Raw genomic sequence first — 21,493 nt, forward strand, 5'->3', positions numbered from 1 at the left:
CTTCCCAAATATATTGAGATATATTTGAAATGCTACAATTTAGGCCATATTAAATATATTTAAAAAAAAAAATTATATATATTATATATATATATATATATATATATATATACAGTTGCAAGAAAAAGTATGTGAACCCCTTGGGATTACGTGGAGTTTTGCATGAATTGGGCATAAAATGTGCTCTGAACGTCATTTAAGTCACAACAATAGAAGAACACAGTCTGCTGAACATAATATTACACAAACATTAGATGTTGCCATGGTTTAATTGCACATAACATGTAAACTTTCACAGTGCAGGGAGGAAAAAGTATGTGAACCTTTGGACTTAATAACTGGTTGACCTTCCTTTGGCAGCAATAACCTCAATCAAACGTTTCCTGTAGTTGCAGATCAGACCTGCACAACGATCTGGAGTAATTTTGGACCACTCCTCTTCACAAAACTGTTTCAGTGTAGCAATATTCTTGGGATGTCTGGTGTAAATCGCTCTCTTAAGGTCATGCCACAGCATTTCAATTGGGTTGAGGTCAGGACTCTGACTGGGCCACTCCAGAAGGCGTATTCTGTGCTGTTTCAGCCATTGTTTTGTTGAATTACTTGTATGCTTTGGGTCATTGTCCTGTTGCATCACCCATCCTCTGCGGAGCTTCAGTTGGCGGACAGATGGTCGTACGTTTTCCTGCAAAATGTCTTGATAAACTCTGGAATTCATTTTCCCATCAATGACAACAATCCATCCAGGCCCTGAGGCAGCAAAGCAGCCCCAAACCATGATGCTCCCTCCGCCATGTTTTACAGTGGGGATGAGGTTTTGATGTTGGTGTGCTGTGCCTTTTTTTCTCCACACATAGTGTTGTGTGTTCTTCCCAAACAACTCAATCTTGGTTTCATCTGTCCACAGTATATTTTGCCAGTAGTGCTGTGGAACATCCAGGTGCTCTTTTGCAAACTTCAAACGTGCTGCAATATTCTTTTTGGACAGCAATGGCTTCCTCCGTGGTGTCCTCCCATGTACTCCATTCTTGTTTAATGTTTTCCTTATTGTAGATTTGTCAACAAAAATGTTAGCATGTGCCAGAGATTTCTGTAGGTCTTTAGCTGACATTCTGGGATTCTTCTTTACCTCATGCAGCATTCTGCGCTGTGCTCTTGCAGTCATTTTTACAGGACGACCTCGTCTAGGGAGAGTAGCAACAGTGCTAAACTTTCTCTATTTGTAGACAGTCTGTCTTACCGTGGACACATGAACATCAAGGCTTTTGGAGATACTTTTGTAACCCTTTCCAGCTTCATGCAAGTCAACAATTCTTGATCGTAGGTGTCAGGAATGGACTGGCCAGCAATGGTGGGACTCACCTGCCTTTTGATCTGCAGTACCAGGGCTGGCCAGTGGGTGCTCCCAGCAATCAGAGACTCAACCTTTCAGCCAGCTAACACCTGGAACTGATGATACTGGTGTATTTAAGGGATGGCCAGACTTGCAGACTCTGCCTTGGTGTTGTGTTTGTCCTGGGCCCTGTATCTGTCCTGCATCCTGTTTCTGTTCCTTTGCTACCTGTTCTGATCCCTGGCTTGTGACCCTGACCATCCCTCTGCCTGACCCTCTGTACTACGCTGCTTGCTACCTGCTGAACCTGGCCTGTGACCCCGACCATTCTCCGCTTGCTCCCCCTGTACCTACCTGCCCAATTGATATTGACTCGGCCTGCCTGACGACGCTTGCTTGTATGTACTGTTATCTGTGGGTGGTTGGTTGGGTTTGTTTGCACTGTATTATGTTTAGTATTGCACTGCGTTTATGTTTGTATTGTTAGTGTTAATAAATTACATTGTTAATCACATATCTGAAGTCTGCGTTTCCCTGCTTCAGTCACACACCTCTGGTCATACCTGGGAGCCCTGACATTACACCAAGGCCAATCCTGACCAGAAGTGGCTGCACAGGGAAGCCATCTTGGTTTGTTGATGGGAAGGATGGATCTGGATGAGGTTGCGTATTTATATCTGCTAGTGTTTGATGACAGGGAGTATGCTTATCAAACTCTGAAGGAGTATACCCGGGATGAACTGCTAGAATGTATACGGCTCGCTCATGTTCTAGTAGATCAGGGCACAGAGTTCTCTGAGGTGCAGCCTTTGATTGAGGTTTGTGCAGAGTTGGTTTCATCTGGTACCCCCGAATGCAGGGATGAATTTTTGCCACCATTTAGTGCAGACCAGGTAGAGTCCCTGGTGTGGTTATTAGAGGATGATGTGGGTTACTTTCTGGAGCGTTATTCCACATGTTCACCACAGACACTAAGAGATTGTATAAACGCAGTGCAGTCATTGACCAGACAGGCTTTGTGTAAGCTCAGCTTTGTTCAACCCATACTGCAGACATGGACAGACTTGTTGCACCCAGCCTCAGTCAGCTTACAAAAACCCAGTCCTGCTTCTAACTCTACTCCTGTATTCCCAACAGCTCCTCCAGTTACAGCCCAGTATACTTGGCTATCTACCGCATGTCAGTACCCTGTTCCCACTCGCTGCACCTATCCTGCCTTTAACCCTGTAAAAAAGCCCTCTGTAGCAACTGCTCCCTCTCCTGTTCCATCCTCCAGTTCTTCTCTGTCTCCAGCTGCTCCATTCGTTTGCAGACCTGCGTTTACTTGCAGTGCTCCAGTAGTTAAAACCAGAAAAAAGCGAAAATTCTTTCCAACCAATACCATCCTGCCAGTATCCAAACCGGTGAGCCTGCCTTCCGTGGTTCAGCCTGAAGCCTGTACTCAGCCTGAAGCCTGTACTCGGCCTGAAGCCTGTACTCGGCCTGAAGCCTGTACTCGGCCTGAAGCCTGTACTCGGCCTGATGCCTGTACTCGGCCTGATGCCTGTACTCGGCCTGATGCCTGTACTCGGCCTGATGCCTGTACGCAGCCTGATGCCTCTCTTCAGCCTGATGCCGGTACGCAGCCTGATGCCTGTATGCAGCCTGATGCCTCTCTTCAGCCTGAAGCCTCTACTCGGCCTGAAGCCTCTACTCGGCCTGATGCCTCTACTCGGCCTGATGCCTCTACTCGGCCTGAAGCCTCTACTCGGCCGGACGCCGGCATTCAGCCTGATGCCTCTACCCAGCATGATGAACTGATCCAGCCTGACGATCCTATTAGGCCAGTTGACTCGATGCCCGCTGTTGATCCAGATGATCCGGTACCTGATCCGGTGCCCGCTGTCGTGCCAATTGACTCAGAGCCCGCTGTCGTACCTGGTGACTCGGTGCCCACTGCCTTGCCAGATGACGCGGTGCCCGCTGGCGAGCCAAATGACCTGATGCCTGGTGACCCAGTGCCCGCTGTCATACCTGGTGACCCGATGCCCGCTGTCGAGCCAGACGATCCAATGCCTGGTGACCCGGTGCCCACTGCCTTGCCAGATGACGCGGTGCCCGCTGGCAAGCCAAATGACCTGATGCCTGGTGACCCAGTGCCCGCTGTCATACCTGGTGACCCGATGCCTGCTGTCGAGCCAGACAATCCGGTACCTGATGACCCGGTGCCCACTGTCGTGCCTGTTGACTCGGAGCCCACTGCCTTGCCAGATGACGCGGTGCCCGCTGTCGAGCCAAATGACCTGATGCCTGGTGACCCGATGCCCGCTGTCCAGCCAGACGATTCAATGTCTGCCCCAGTGCCCGCGGTCATGCCAGTTGACTCGGAACCCACTGCCTTGCCAGATGACGCGGTGTTCGCTGTCAAGCCAAATGACTTGATGCCTGGTGACCCGATGCCCGCTGTCCAGTCAGACGATCCAATGTCTGACCCAGTGCCCGCGGTCATACCAGCTGACTCGGAGCCCACTGCCTTGCCAGATGACGCGGTGCCCGCGGTCGAGCCAAATGACCTGATGCCTGGTGACCCGATGCCCGCTGTCCGGTCAGACGATCCAATGTCTGACCCAGTGCCCGCGGTCATACCAGTTGACTCGGAGCCCACTGCCTTGCCAGATGACACGGTGCCCGCTGTCAAGCCAAATGACCTGATGCCTGGTGACCCGATGCCCGCTGTCCAGCCAGACGATCCAATGTCTGACCTAGTGCCAGCGGTCATGCCAGTTGACTCGGAGCCCACTGTCGTGCCTGGTGACTCGGTGCCCGCTGCTCCGCCTGGGGGCCCGAGACCTGTCGCTCCGCCTGGGGGTCCGGCGCCCGCCGCTCCGCCTGGGGGCCCGAGACCTGTCGCTCCGCCTGGGGGCCCGAGACCTGTTGCTCCACCTGGGGGTCCGGCGCCCGCCGCTCCGCCTGAGGGACCGAGACCTGTCGCTCCACCCGGGGGTCCGGCGCCCGCCTGGGGGCCCGATGCCTGTCGCCCCGCCTGGGGGCCCGATGACTGTCACCCCGCCTGGGGGCCCGAGGCCTGTCGCTCCATCTGGGGGTCCGGCACCCGCCGCTCCGCCTGAGGGCCCGATGCCTGTCGCCCCGCCCGGGGGCCCGATGCCTGTCGCCCCGCCCGGGGGCCCGAGGCCTGTCGCCCCGCCCGGGGGCCCGGTGCCTGCCGCTCCGCCCGGGGGCCCGGTGCCTGCCGCTCCGCCCGGTGGCCCGCTGCCTGCCGCTTCGCCTGGTAGCCCGATGTGCCTCTGCTCGGGGTCCTGCCCGATGTGCCTCTGCCCGGAGTCCTGCCCGATGTGCCTCTGCCCGGTGTGCCTCTGCCCGGAGTCCAGCCCGATGTGCCTCTGCCCGGAGTCCAGCCCGATGTGCCTCTGCCCGGAGTCCAGCCCGATGTGCCTCTGCCCGGAGTCCAGCCCGATGTGCCTCTGCCCGGAGTCCAGCCCGATGTGCCTCTGCCCGGAGTCCAGCCCGATGTGCCTCTGCCCGGAGTCCAGCCCGATGTGCCTCTGCCCGGAGTCCAGCCCGATGTGCCTCTGCCCGGTGTACCGCTGCCCGGAGTCCTGCCCGGTGTGCCAGTCTTTGATATCCCGCCAGTTACCAGACCCGGGCGGTGGAACATTTTTCCCAGCTAGGACTGTTTGGAGCGTCCTGAGGCCGCTCCTTGAGGGGGGGGTACTGTCAGGAATGGACTGGCCAGCAATGGTGGGACTCACCTGCCTTTTGATCTGCAGTACCAGGGCTGGCCAGTGGGTGCTCCCAGCAATCAGAGACTCAACCTTTCAGCCAGCTAACACCTGGAACTGATGATACTGGTGTATTTAAGGGATGGCCAGACTTGCAGACTCTGCCTTGGTGTTGTGTTTGTCCTGGGCCCTGTATCTGTCCTGCATCCTGTTTCTGTTCCTTTGCTACCTGTTCTGATCCCTGGCTTGTGACCCTGACCATCCCTCTGCCTGACCCTCTGTACTACGCTGCTTGCTACCTGCTGAACCTGGCCTGTGACCCCGACCATTCTCCGCTTGCTCCCCCTGTACCTACCTGCCCAATTGATATTGACTCGGCCTGCCTGACGACGCTTGCTTGTATGTACTGTTATCTGTGGGTGGTTGGTTGGGTTTGTTTGCACTGTATTATGTTTAGTATTGCACTGCGTTTATGTTTGTATTGTTAGTGTTAATAAATTACATTGTTAATCACATATCTGAAGTCTGCGTTTCCCTGCTTCAGTCACACACCTCTGGTCATACCTGGGAGCCCTGACAGTAGGTCTTCTGAGAGCTCTTTTCTGCGAGGCATGGTTCACATCAGACAGTGCTTCTTGAAACCAGTAAATCCAAAACAGGTGTGTGTTTTTTAAGGGAAGGACAGCTGTCAGCAACACATCCAATATCATCACACTGATTGGAGTCAAGGTTGGCTCACTCCTGGCTCCAATTAGCTCTGGGAGAAGTCATTAAGCTAGGGCCTCACATACTTTTTCCTCCCTGCACTGTGAATGTTTACATGTTATGTGCAATTAAACCATGGCAGCATCTAATGTTTGTGTAGTATTATGTTCAGCAGACTGTGTTCTTCTATTGTTGTGACTTAGATGACGTTCAGAGTACATTTTATGCCCAATTCATGCAAAACTCCACGTAATCCCAAGGGGTTCACATACTTTTTCTTGCAACTGTATATATATACACACACACACATACACTGTATGTTGAAATGCATTTTTATTACAAAATATATGAAAAATATACTGCATGTCTTTAAAAATACAAATCTACATTTTTGGAATGCATTTACAAATATATGTAAAAATATATGTTAATGACATTTTTATATGTTAAAAAGAATCTGAATAATATATTTTAAAAAATAGATTTTTAAAAATATATTTTTTTTAAATATATTCACCAGAATTTTTGGCAACTGAGATTCCTCTCTAATTGAGTGGGCTCAGCGGAATTCACAGATTAGCCATATTGATTGCACCCCTTGAACCCCTGAAGAAGCCAGAGTGCGAAACGCTTCAGTTCCGCACCCCCTCCCCTATATGTATATAGTCGGTCTACGTCATGATATAACATGTGATTTACAAGCAGGGGTGGGGCCCTTATGGGGGATGTGGCTATAAAGCCACCATCTGTCTGTGTATTTTTTTATCCATTTGTGATTTTTTGGGAGCTTTATTTCCCCATGAAATGTTTTTATATGGAATTCTCTAATAAAATGTGATGCTTGTATAAAAAAAATCTTGTGGTGACTGATAATTGGCCGAACCTATTATTATTTACAGCTGCTGACCATTAAAAATCAGGTACTTACCAGGGCCTGGGATAAAGTGTTGTATTTCCGAAGCTGGTTCTTCTTACTTCTGCAGGTTCCCAGGGTCGCCAATTGGATCTGGGATCTTCCTAAAAACCCACAACTGGCTCTCCAATGAGCATGCATGAGCTATGTAGCATGTGACATGTCTCATGAGTCAGTCTATTGGCTCCAATAAGCAGTCTATGGGATGTCTTTTTGGTATTTTATTGCTTGGAGAACTTCAACAGGAGAGGAGGGTTTGGGCATTGGATACTCCAAAATGATTAGCACATAGTAGTTAGAGGACTATCTTCCTCCTGAGTATATGTAAATGCTGGACAGACTAAGGCCTTACAGCTGAAGCCACCTTACCACCAATACCTTACCTTGCGCCAATGCACAACTGCCGGTACCCAGTGCAGCTTCCAGTGCACTACCCAGTTACAGGGATCAGTTTAAGGTCACTCCTCACAAGTCCCCAGGACAGCTGCCAACTTCCAGCTTCCTTCAGACACGGTCCAGTGAATGAGACAGCACCTCTCAGGACCAGATTCTTTGTGGTGTAGTTCTGCAATCAGCTCCAAAGTCCAACTCTGGCACTGCTGAGTCCTCAAAAGAAGCTGTTCAGTCCGTGGGCAGCCTGAGGGCAGCGGCCTTCCTGGCTTTGGAACCTTCCTGTGGAGAAGAAACCACAATCTCCAGTGTCTCAAAAAGATTTATCTCCATTCCAGTCCCCCACTGGACACTCCACTCCAGGAATCAACTAGCACCTGATAAATATTCAGGACTGTTGTTTTGAATCCCCCTACCTAAGCTCTGGAAGCTTCTTTCAGAGGCAGGGGGAAGCAATCAAACTCCCAGTCTGTGACACCCTGGACAGGTCAGAAGAAACCATTACTGCTCCCTTGATTACAGAAGAAGCGAAAATCTAAATTTACGCAGCATTCTATGCTAACAGGGTGCTACATCTGGTTGATCCTGCCAATTCAGTGTACTTCCCTATTGTCAGTGACAATTCTATAGCAGCTGATCCTCTGGCAGCCAAGTTTTCACTCTCAGTGTGTACAATTCCATGGTAGGAAGCCATCACTTCCTGCTTGTTCCTCTGAAAGCCATCTCCATGACTATTTGTCAGCTTGAGAGGGGGCTACAGCAGCTTAACTCCAGCTTTCCAGCCCACGGGATCATACGCATCAGATAGCGGGGAGGCTCAACTTCCTGGGCGACATTTTGAGCTTTCATCAGCTGCACTGCTGGCTAAATATTGTTGATATTTACATGTTGGCCTTGAGCAGTGGCAATGACCATAAGGGTCTACAAACGTTGGACATATGTAAACTTTACACAAACGTTACATGTGTAGCACCCTCCTAGGTAGCTAGGGAGAGTTCTAGCTCAATTGTTAGTTAGAGGCTAGAGTAGCAGTCTGGGTGTAATAGCCAAGTGGGTCAAGTTCAGGTCAGAGCTGAGAGGCTCTGCAGATCAGCTCTCTGGATTTTTCTCCATGCTCTAGAACTTTAGAGAAAGATTTAGAAGCAGTGGGTGGATGTGAGGAGTGGCTGGTCTATACTCTTAGAGGATCCTGGCCAATCTGCAACAGGGGGCTTGGCAAGGGACCAGTACAGCCTTTAAGAGTAACTGAGCCTGCTCAGCAGGGGGGGAGTTGGAGGAGAGTTGAAAGATGTAGATGTGAGGCTGGAGAGTAGGAGTCTGGCAGGGAGGCCCGGATGGGAGAGGGTCTCACTTCCAGGCAGGAGGACCTTTGAAGGAGGAAAGCTTGGAACTTCACTGCCCCCCTGAGAGAGGACCACCTGTGTGGCAGGGAAGGAGTGACCCAGATACAAGCCTTGCAGCAGCCACTGACCCACCAGCAACACAGAAGAAGGACTAAATGAGTAAATCTGCACCACTGGGGGCCATTAAAGGGAAGGAGCACTCTGGTGGGAAATCAGATTAGTGACTAACCGAGACTTTCTTAACAAACGTTACATGCACACAGTGTATGGACAACATTTTATGCACAATTTTGCTGCCAGCAAGATTCTGAGTAAATAGTATATGCCCATGTACATGAGCCTTCAGCTTAGGTTCACATCCATGCATGTTTCCTTGTGGTCGCATTTGTGGGACACAGCAACCAATTTATTTGAATGGGCTGCTGTACCTGCAGGAAATGCAGGGAAAAGGTACCTGCACCTTTTCTAATATTGCAGCCACCCAGAAAATCCATGGTGCTAGGAATTAATGTCAAACCTATGTAGCACTAACCCCTTAGGAGTCGCTGAGTTATTTTTTGGCTCCCTGTCGTTCTGGACCTCCTCTCTCTGAAAGCCCAACCCCTGTTGACACCACAAGATTCCTTTGACCAGAGTAAATTAACACCAGCAAGAAGACTCTCACACAGATTAGAGCAAACTGATATGAGGTTTATATTAAACTTCAATGTAAACTTGGTTGAACAGTACAAACTGGTAATGATACTTGGAATGGCAATAATTACTCTTAGCAACTCAAAGCAAAGAAGCAACACACATACTGTAGCAGAAGCTCAATCAATGTTAGCAGGCCTGCTTTTCAGAAATTAACCCAATACCTCTGACATGAAGTGGTGTCAACCCCAGTGAGCAACAAGTACTAGCAACAATGGGACCAGCTCACATTGGGCCCTCAGAACCTGACGGCAAGGTTTAAACCTGAAGCAAAAGAGCAAGCAAAATCCTCTCTTGTATTAAAAGAGGTATACACTCCAGTGAGAGAGATATCATATTACCCCGGTACAAATCATTAGTAAGACCTCATCTGGAATATGCAGTTCAGTTTTGGGCACCAATTCACAACAGAACATTGGGGAACTGGAGAAAGTACAGAGAAGGGCAACCAAACTGATAAGAGGCATGGAGGAGATCAGCTATGAGGAAAGATTAGAGGAACTGAATTTATTCTCTCTTGAGAAGAGGAGATTAAGCGGGGATATGATCAACATGTATAAATACATCAGTGGTTCATATAGTGAACTCGGTGTAGAGCTATTCACCCTGAGGTCCTCACAGAGGACAAGGAGGCACTTGTAATCTCCAAACACAGAAAGGTTTCTTCACAGTGAGAGCTGTGAAAATGTGGAATGGATTCCCTCAAGAGTTGGTTCTGGCCAGCTCAGTGGATTACTTTGAAAAAGGCCTGGATTATTTCCTAGATACCCAGAATATAAATGGATACTAACATTTATAGGTAAAGTTGATCCAGGGAATAACCTGTTGGCAGATCAGGAAGGAATTTTTCAGGAGAAAATTGGATCATGCTTTACTGGGGTTTTTTGCCTTCCTCTGGATCAACTGTGGGTATAGGATTATAACTTTTTTTTTTTATGGTTGAACTATTATTATTATTATTATACAGGATTTATATAGTGCCAACAGTTTGCTCAGCGCTTTACAAAATAAAGGGAGACAATACAGCAACAATACAGTTCAATACAAGAGGGTTAGGAGGGCCCTGCGCCTTGGAGCTTACAATCTAAGATGGAGGGGCTGGTGGTACAAAAAAGTAATAACTGTGGGGGATGGACTGGTAGAAGGAATAGAAGATTCTGTTATTAGCTGAGGGCAGGATAGGCTTCCCTGAAGAGATAGGTTTTAAAAGATTGCCTAAAAGTGGGCAGAGTATGCAATAGTCTGATAGATTGAGGTAGAGAGTTCCAGAGGATGGGAGAGGCTCTGGAGAAGTCCTGGAGACGAGCATGGGAGGAGAAGACAAGGGAGCTAGAGAGCAGGGTGTCATGGGAAGAGCAGAGAGGACTGTTTGGGTGATATTTGGAGATAAGATTGGTGATGTAATTTGGGGCAGAGTTATAAATGGTTTTATATGCGATTGTTAATGTTTTGAATTTAATTCATTGGGCAATGGGAAGCCAGTGGAGGGATTGTCAGAGAGGGATGGCAGATATGGAATAGTTAGTAAGGTGGATGAGTCTGGCAGCAGCATTCATGATAGACTGAAGAGGGGAAAGTCAGTGATTAAGTAGGCCAATGAAGAGGGAGTTACAATAGTCAACTGTCAATGAACTTTTTCAGCCAGACTATGTAACTATATGTAACAACTTGCAGGCTGGGGGCAGCAATATAACTTAGATCCCATTGCCTGACTTATCACTTCTTTTAATTCTGAATTACCAGATATCTCACACTTAGAAATGGACCTGCTGGCCCTACCTCCTTCCTACCCTACTGCAGTTCTACTGCATAGAACCTGGAAAGCACTGAAGACCTTACTATCCACCCAAGGCTATTTTGAGTTCACTCCACTATGGCATAATCCCACTTATCCAGGGTTGAAAAGATTAAAGGGCTTTCATGAATGAAGGAAAAGTATCCTGTTTATTCATCAATTATATTCATCATGACCCTTAAAGCTTATGATCTTTAGTGCACTGAATTCTCACTCACCCATAGACAATTCTACCAATGGCTACAGCTAAGGCTGGCCATACACTTTACAATTTTCTGTCCAATTTCTACCCAATTTCCTTTAGATTTACCTTCAACTATGTAGTGCAAGAGCCCACCTAAATGGATACAATTGAAAGTGTTATTAGATTTGACTTCCTATTATATGTTTTTTTGTAAATCTAAACCAAAAATCTCCAGAAAATTGTATAATGTATGGCCAGCCTTAGACATACTTTACAGACCCAAAGCCAATCTCTCCCCATACACAAAACTACTTCTCCTCTGGTAGCTGAAGTTTCATATGCCATCGTCTAAAAAGGCCTTATTTCCTGTATATATATATATATATATATATATATATATATATATATATATAAATAAAAAATGTATAAGCAAGCTCTAATAAATTATATATATATATATATATATAAAATGTAGATATTAAACTATTTACTGATATGAGAATAGCTGCTAGCACTCAGGATATTGGTAACAGTCCCAAAATCAACGTATGAAATATCAGTGCAGCGCTATAAACGCATGAAACATAAATCACATTAAATCAATAAAGTGCAAAGAAGTGCGTAAAAAGTGCAACTGTGTGCATCAATATGCGTCCATGACAACTGTAAATATTACAAAGCAGGCAGTAAAAACCGCTAATGTCCTTTATGGTAAGATAATTATTCGAAGTGCCAAAGTGCAAACCTGCAGTTATTCCTGAAGTGCGAACGTGCAGATATTCATGAAGGGAATCCACCACCTTGGACTGATGTACTCTCACCAGACAGCAAACAACAATACGCATTTGTTTATATCACACATCTGCGGGGTGCAGTGGTATACTAACAGCTCCCGATTTAATCCTACAGCTCCATCCATCCATCCATTGAGGCAGGTCCCCTGTGATCCTGGGGGGAATAGGCAGTGAACACAGGAGTGCGCCGCTACCTATGGTATATATGGGGAGCTCTCATCTGCCTCTCCCCCAGGCACTTGCTGCTGCTCCAGTCCCGTTATGAACGTTCACACTGCATCGACAAGGATTGAAATCCTGCAGTGCCTGCAAGGTCCCTCTACTCAAGAAAGCACATGTCCAGGCCCGTCTAAAGTTTACCACTAAACATCTGAATGATGCAGAGGAGAACTGGTTGAAAGTGTTGTGGTCAGATGAGACCAAAATCGAGCTCTTTGGCATCAACACAACTTGTCATGTTTGGAGGAAGAGGAATGCTGCCTATGACCCCAAGAACACCATCCCCACTGTCAAACATGGTGGTGGAAACATTCTGCTTTGGGGGTGTTTTTCTGCTAAGGGGACAAGACAACTGAACCACATGAAAGGGACGATGGACGGGCAATGTACCATCAAATCTTGGGTAAGAACCTTCTTCCCTCAACCAGGGCATTGAAAATGGGTCATGGATGGGTGTTCTAGCATGACAATGACCCAAAACACACAGCCAAGGCAACAAACGAGAGGCTCAAGAAGAAGCACATTAAAGGTCCTGGGGTGGCCTAGCCAGTCTCCAGTCTCCAGACCTTAATCCGAAAATCTGTGGAGGGAGCTGAAAGTTCGAGTTGCCAAATGTCAGCCACCAAACCTTAATGACTTGGAGAGGATCTGCCAAGAGGAGTGGGCCAAAATCCCTCCTGAGATGTGCGCAAACCTGGTGGCCAACTACAGGAAATGTCTGACCTCTGTGAAGGGATTTGCCACCAAGTACTAAGTCATGTTTTGTGAAGGGGATCAAATATTTATTTCCCTCATGAACATGCAAATCAGTGCATAATTTGTTAGACATGCATTTCTTTTAAATTTTTTGTTGCTATTCCGTCTCTCAGTGTTACAATACTCCTACCATTCGATTTTTAGACTGATCATTTCTTAGTGAGTGGGCAAACATTCAAAATCAGCAGGGGATCAAATACTTATTTCCTTCACATATGGTCTTAATTGCCTTCAGTCAATGATAACTCTAAGATATTTCAAATACGAAGCTTTATTAACTGCTCTAGCAGTAAAATGATATACATGATAGAATGTCCATGTAAAAAGATATATATAGGTAAAACAAAAAGAAGCCTCAGGACTAGGATTGGCGAACATCTGAGAGATATTAGAAATGAAAATAGGAATGCAAGAAAGGGAGAAAAAGAGAACCCACTGGCACAACACTTTAAAGAAGTACACGGAGGCAAAACAGATGGTCTAAAAGTGAAAGGGATCTTCCTGCTGAATATCTCGGCTCGTCGGGGAGACTTTGACAAAGTCCTCCTACAAAAAGAAAAATTCTGGATTTATACCCTGGGGGCACTTGTCCCATTTGGACTAAATACAGAACTCAACTTTGGGGTGTTTCTGAAATAAATTCCCCTGAACTCTTTATATACCCTGAGTTATAATCTATATTGGGATAACATATATATGAATTAAATATGGACCTGTGTGGACAAAATATGAATCTAACTATGCAATCTTCTCTATTCCTTTTGGGTGGTGAGCATGATAATAATAGGACTGATATTTGAGACTCTGGTGGCTGGACCTGGTCTTGATGTTTCCCAGTGTGAACAAGAAATTTGTTTATAATAATCTCCTCTTTATTATCCTCTTAGAGGATGATTTGATCTATAGCAATTAGGCTCCTCTTGTATATCCAGTAATCATTCTTTTAAAATTCAGGATATATGTTTTAATTCACTTTGGATATTCTCAGTGTAGTGATATTTTTTCAACACAAGATGGCGAGGTGGAGACTACTTGGTATGCAATTAGTGCACCATATAAGGTGAAGGATTGAAGTCCCCTCCCAGTTCTGACGAAGTCTGCGGTGATTGGCGGACGAAACGCGTCAACGTATTGACGTCACTACGCTCGGCGTCTTCACTGGGTGCGGCGCCCACGAGGCGGGAAGGAACGGCGGTGTCACAGCTCCCTGCTAGGAAGGCCCTAGACCCTCTGAGAACTACCACTGGGCTACTATTACAGCGGTTCGCAAAACGGCAATCCCTCAGGGAAACATACCTTCCACCGGTGGCAAGTTATTTAAAGCTTACGGCTGTTGAGATTCATAGAGTCTATGTGGTGGCAATAGGGCATGTTTTATGGGCCTAATTTACCCTGTATACTCGGGGAATTTTTTTGGAAACCCTCTTTGGAGGATAATCTACATGTATATATATATATACGTTATCCTATTCAGGCATTCTTTGCTGTGACATAGCCACATCCTTATAAAACCGCAATAACCTTCTCAAATTGAGCAATTTTTGGAAACCCTGTATTGGGTATATTAAACTTAGGTATCTACGGCCTGCTATATGTTACATACACATTATATATGTGTTTGGAATCCACGCACTGTGACTACCTGGCTCCTCACCCCCATATGCATCTCTGAAAAAGCATCAAGGACCTGATCCTATTTCAAGTCGACAGGAGTCCTCTTGATCTTTATTGATGGTAATATATCCACATTTTGTGTGTGTTTTGTTTTCGGGGTCACTTGATGCCTATGATCTATATATTTATCATTTTTCTCTATATATATCCTCAGAATCATTCGGTACTGTGGACCTTTTTTTACTTGGGGTGGCTATCCAGGAAGTCCCTACATTTGAGAAGCGGGCATGATAGTCTCATTATTGAGAAGGTAATAGTAGTATCCATTGACTAATGTGGAGGGAGGCCTGGTGATTTTTGGATGTGAATTGGTTTTCATATTCCTATACATATATTATGTAATTTTGTGTTCCAGCTTTTACATTCCAGGAGGTCCCTGACATATATGGGGAACACATCTGTTGAACACATGGTTTACTCGAATTTAAGTGGGAAACCCACAGAAATCCAGGATAACTATCGCATCATTATACAACTCTGCCTTATATGGTGCTCTACTTGCTAAGATGACCCTAAATTGAAGACGCTAAGTGTTTTTTAACATGATTTTATTTTTTACATATGTACACCGTGCTTATGTTTAACCTCCCTATGATCTATGTGATCAAATAAAGTATTGTTAAAAATTAAAAATTCTTTTGAATTCATATTACTCCGCGTGGATCATCTAGTAACCTGCTTTTTTAGGTAGGGGTGTTCTTGCCACACTACCATATTGTTTAGCCTTCAGTCAAGAACCTGCTACACTGAAGTGTAGAGCACAATGGCCTCAAGATATAGGAGAAATTAGTGGGGAACAATGGGACATGGCTCTGGAGTCAATTCCTCTAACTTCCTTATCTGCTTCCCATAAACTCTCACAACTATTTATCATTCATCGGGCTTATCGGACACCTGCTAAACTATTTGAGTGGGGCAGGAGAGATATGCCCATGTGCCCTAAGTGTAATGCACACAGGGTGATTTTATTCTTATGATTTGGTGATGCCCAAAAGTTACCCGGTACTGGGTGGAGGGGCTGCAGACCATATCTTTAACTGCCCAAGTCCCCATTCCTAATGATCTGCTAGTAGGTTTACTGGGTGCAATAGATGCAGAACTGTTTCCACCTGGGGTTTTTATAATGGTTACCTGCCTCCTATACTTAGCTAGGAGATTAGTTGCAAGATATTGGATGTAATCTACGATTCCAACCAAGAAACAATGGGTAGAATATGTTAAGTCTCTCTTGCTACCAAACAACTCACTTATCGGCATCACAATGCTCTCTGTAAATTTGAACTGATCTGGCAGAGTTGGCTATACATTCCTAGACTGGCCCCATCGCAGCTGGAAATGATTATTATAAGTGTGAGGGATATCATGAGGAAACAATACAAAAAAAAAAGCCTGCTAGGTGCAGTGTTGCTACCTGGGGTAGCAAAAAAGTATTTAGTCAGCCACCAATTGTGCAAGTTCTCCCACTTAAAAAGATAAGAGAGGCCTGTAATTGGTATCATAGGTAGACCTCAACTATGAGAGACAAAATGAGAAAAAAAAATCCAGACAATCACATTGGCTGATTTGGAAATAATTTATTTGCAAATTATGGTGGAAAATAAGTATTTGGTCACCTACAAACAAGCAAGATTTCTGGCTCTCACAGACCTGTACCTTCTTCTTTAAGAGGCTCCTCTGTCCTGCACTCATTACCTGTATCAATGGCACCTGTTTGAACTTGTTATCAGTATAAAAGACACCTTTCCACAACCTCAAACAGTCACACTCCAAACTCCACTATAGTGAAGACCAAAGAGCTGTCGAAGGACACCAGAAACAAAATTGTAGACCTGCACCAGGCTGGGAAGACTGAATCTGCAATAGGCAAGCAGCTTGGTGTGAACAAATCAACTGTGGGAGCAATAATTAGAAAATGGAAGACATACAAGACCACTGATAATCTCCCTCGATCTGGAGCTCCACACAAGATCTCACCCCGTGGGGTCAAAATGATCACAAGAACGGTGAGCAAAAATCCCAGGACCACACGGGGGGGACCTAGTGAATGACCTGCAGAGAGCTAGGACCAATGTAACAAAGGCTACCATCAGTAACACACTATGCCGCCAGGGACTCAGATCCTACAGTGCCAGACGTGTCCCCCTGCTTAAGCCAGTACATGTCCGGGCCCGTCTGAAGTTTGCTAGAGAGCATTTGGATGATCCAGAAGAGGACTGGGAGAATGTTATATGGTCAGATGAAACCAAAATAGAACTGTTTGGTAGAAATACAACTCGTCGGGTTTGGAGGAGAGAGAATGCTGAGTTGCATCCAAAGAACACCATACCTACTGTGAAGCATGGGGGTGGCAACATCATGCTTTGGGGCTGTTTCTCCGCAAAGGGACCAGGACGACTGATCCATGTACAGCATTTTTTCTCATTTTGTCTCTCATAGTTGAGGTCTACCTATGATGCCAATTACAGGCCTCTCTCATCTTTTTAAGTGGGAGAACTTGCACAGTTGGTGGCTGACTAAATACTTTTTTGCTCCACTGTACTTTTGAATCTGATAAGTTATGGTGTTTTTTTTATTGATATCACAATGCAGAGCTGTTACCTACCTATTTGAAAGAAAATAGGTCTGTTACTAATGTTTGCTAAAGGATATGGGTATATCCAGGGGTGAACTGACAATTCATGGGGCCCCCCGGGCAATAGGGGATCATGGGGCCCCTGTGTCCTCGCCCACACTCAAAAAAGCCTATGAAAAAAGGTACCAGGGGCATCTCATGGGGCCCCCTACTGACCCCGGGCCCTCGGGCTGTGCCCGAGTTCCCAAATGGTCAGTCCACCCCTGGGTATATCTGTAATGTGTAATGGGTATGATGTAGCCCAGATTGACCTTATACTGTGTAACAATCCCATTCTGTACACCATATTCTTTAATGCCACTTTGTGGATGTTTTTGTTAAACTTTGGCATATACATACAAATAAAAAAAGTTTGGATTAAAAAAAATAATAATATTAATGACGCCCCACGCATCTGTTAAACATCAGCACACTTTTGCTGTGGGATTGCAGTCGCACACCTACATAGATGTGAACCTAGCCTGAATGTATACTGTAAACACTGTGTGTGACAAATCAGACACTTAGAAGCAAAGTTCTGGCATTGTCACAACACAGTATCAGATTTTTCTGATTGCCTTCAGTTTCAAAATGTCTGGTTCCAAATTGTGATTACACATTAAGCTTGATTAACTGCGAGATGCGCAGCACTTTCATTCATTTAGGCAGTCATTTCTCACTTACTAAGTACTAAGTGTGAACAGACATTGCATCATGTGTTCACACAGGCTATGACCCACAATGAGGATAGACAATTATTTTAGCCTATTTGTTTTATATTTTTATGGTTGAGAATCATTTTCTGTATGTTGTGCTCTCCCATTGCAAATGCCATTACTAAGCCCTGCAAAGCAGAGTACTGTACCGTGTGTTTTGATGCACTGTGTTGGCAAAAAATAATGCAGGTGCAGATTTTAGGTCCCTTTTGATGTATCTGCAGACCAGTCAAATGATCTGGCTACCTTAACATATTTGCATTTAACAAAGGGCATAATGCCTATTTACATGTGTGCTTAACACACCACATGGGGCCGTATAGGACTAAATGTTCCCTTAAGATTTCCTGCATGGGAGTGCACATTGGATTGAATTTTAAAACTCAGTCTGACAGCGATAGAGGAATATTAAGTAAAATAGACATACAGTAATTAAGTTTTGTCATTGTGTCTGTATAATTATTATTATTATAAAGGATTTATATAGTGACAACAGTTTACAAAACAAGGGGGCTACTACCATTACAATAGAGTTCGATACAGAAGGAATTGGAGGGCCCTGCTCATGGAGCTTACAATCTAAAGGGAGGGGGAGTTGGTACAAAAGGTAATAGCTGCAGAGGATGATCTGGTGGACGTGACTCAAGCACAGTTCTTAGGTGGAGGTGAAGTAGGCTTCCCCGAATTAATGAGTTTTCAAGGATTGTCTAAAGGCGGACTGGGTAGGAGCTACCCAGACATACTGGGGTAGGGAGTTCCAGAGGATTAGAGAGGCTCTAGAGAAGTCCTGGAGACGAGCGTGGGAGGAGGTATCAAGGGAAATGAAGAGCAGGAGGTCTTGGGAGGAGCAGATATCTGCAGATGAGGTTAGTGATGTAGCTGGGGGCGATGTTGTGGATGGCCTTGTAGGTTGTGGTTAGTATTTAGAATTTTATACATTAGGCTAGTGGAAGCCAGTGAAGAGATTGGCAGAGAGGGGCAGCAGTCACGGATTGTCTAGTAAGGCTCCATGCACACTGGACGTTTTAATAACGCTGGTAACATTAGCTGTGTACAGTCACTTTAAAACATGAGATTTCAGCAGTTTTTAGTGGTTTTGCATTAGCGTTTAGCCGCATTTGCGTTTTTTTACCGGCCCCAATTTTTTTTTTGCTTGAAAAAAGTCCAGAAATGCCGGTTTGCCGCTATTTACCGCATTATACCACGTTATGCCACGTTTTTCAGCATTCAAGTGTTTTTACAACTAAAAAACTACTCTAGAAATCCACTTGTTCTGGGTTTTTTTCCAGCCAAAAAAACGCTGATTATAGTCTATGTGTGCATGGACACGTAGGATTACTGGCTGTAGAAAAAGACGTCAAAAGCCAAAAACAGCAGCTGTAAAAATGTCCAGTGCGCATGAGGACTAAGGTGCATTAGTCTAGCAGCAGCATTTATAATAGATTGAAGGAGGATAGCTTCTGTAGGGGTAGGCCAAGTGAGGAAGGAGTTGCAGTAGTCAAGGCAGGAAATAAGCTGTTTTGTGGTGTCGTTATTCAGGAAGGGGTGAATTCTGGAAATGTTAAGGAGGTTGAGGCAGTAAGATTTTGCCAGTGATTGGATGTGGCGGCTGAAGGAGAGGTCAGAGTCTAGGATTATACCTAGCACCCTGGCATGTGTGGAGGGACCAATGGTTGTGCCGTTGATCTCAATGATAAAGTCATGGGGAGGGGATCGGGGAGGAGGAAATATTATAAACTCTGTTTTAGAAAGATTGAGCTTGAAGAAGTGGTGTGACATCCAAACGGATATGTCGCTCAGTAAATTTGTGATATGTAAGGAGACTTAGGGGGTGAGTTGAGAAGTTGAGAGATATATCTGGGCGTCATCAGCATAGAGGTGTAATTGGAAGTCATGGGAGGTTATCAACTGGCCCAGGGAATAGAATAGGTATAGAGAGAGAAGAGGAGGGGCCCAAAGACAGAGCCTTGGGGTACCCCAAAACAAAGAGTAAGAGGAGCGTAGGAGATGGTATTGTATGTGGCACTAAAAGTGAGCTGAGATAGATAGGAGAACCAGGAAAGAGTAGAGCCACTGAGGCCAAGGGAGTGGAGTATGTTGAGGAGGAGTGGGTGGTCAACTGTGTCGAAGGCAGCAGAAAGGTCTAAGAGTATGAGTATGGAGTACTGGCCGTTGGTTTTAGCAGTTAGTATGTCATTGGTAAGTTTTAATAGGGCAGCTTCAGTGGAATGTTGTAGGTGGAAGCCAGACTGTAGGGGATTGAGAAGGTTGTTGTCAATGAGGTAACAACTCATACGGTTGTGGACAAGGCGTCCAAGGAGCTTGGAAGCAAATGGGAGAAGGAAGATGGGCCGTAAGTTCTTCAAACAGGTGGAGTCCAGTGAGGGTTTTTTAAGTATGGATGTGACCAGTGCATGTTTGAGCGGGAAGGGAAAAGTGCCTGAAGATAAGGAGAGGTGGAAGATGTGGGTTAGAGAGTTTAGGATGGAGCAGGAAGGTGTTTGCAGCAATTGTGAGAGGATAGGGTCCAGGGGACAAGTGGTAGGGTGGGCAGCGGAAAGGAATTTGGCAACTTCCTCACTGGTAACATGGTTGAAAAAAGAAAGCATTGAGTGTAATGTAGGACGTGGAGTGTTGGTTGGTGGGGAAAGTTGGATGCTTGCTATTTCACCACGAATTGTGTCGATTTTGTTTTTGAAATGATTGGCAATCTCCTGGGCGGTAAGTAGGTTGGTGGCTGGAGGCAATGGGGAGGCGAAGTAAGGAATTAAGGGTAGAAAAGAGTTGAGGCTTGGAGGAGAAGGTTTTGATGGGAGCGGTGTAGTAGGTTTGTTTAGCAGCATGGAGGCTGGAGTTGTATTTGAGAAGGGCAGATTTGTAGAGGGTGAAGTGTTGCAGGGATTTAGTTTTACGCCACACTCTCTCAAGAGCACGGCTGCATCTCTTGATATTTCAGGTGTCGTCTGTTTGCCGGGGTTGTAGCAGGCAAGGCCTGGTTCTGTGTGTAGAGAGAGGAGTGAGTGTGTCCAGGTGAATGACAGTGTGTTGTGGCAGGCAGAAGTGGCCAGGTCTGGGCAGGGCAGGGGTGCGTTTTATCATAAAGGTGCGGTGAAGGTTCCTGCAAGTAACCATTTGCAGGTTGGAGGCATGGGAGGTAGGAAACAGGGAGAGTGCGAAACTGATAAGGTTGTGATCTGAGAGAGGAAAGCGGATGTTGGAGAGGTTGCATGTAGTGCAGAGGTGGGAGAATGTGAGGGCGAGGGTGTTGCCATTGGAGTGAGTGATGGTTTGTGTCCATTGTATTAGGTTAAAAGAGGAGGTTGATTCACAGTAACTCATATTTTCAACTTACTTTTTAATACATTGTAACTTGTCATTTTGCATTCCCACACTTTATTTTATGAATATACTTTTTGTTTTTACTTTGGACTCTGGACCTGCATTATTTTGTGACAAAACAGTGCATCAAAACACTTGGGCAATGCTGTCTGTTGCAGGGCTTTGTAATGCCATTTATAAAGGGAGAGCACAAAATACAGCAAATGATTCTCAACCATAAAAATATAAACAAAGTAAGCTTAAAATAATTGTCTATACTGACTGAAGGTCATAGCCTGTGTGAACACATAATGCTTTGTTTGTTCACAC

The sequence above is a fragment of the Staurois parvus genome, unplaced genomic scaffold, assembly GCF_062004578.1.
Source record: "Staurois parvus isolate SC_StPar_1 unplaced genomic scaffold, SC_StPar_1.0 ptg000170l, whole genome shotgun sequence".
In the NCBI taxonomy this organism is placed as follows: domain Eukaryota; kingdom Metazoa; phylum Chordata; class Amphibia; order Anura; family Ranidae; genus Staurois; species Staurois parvus.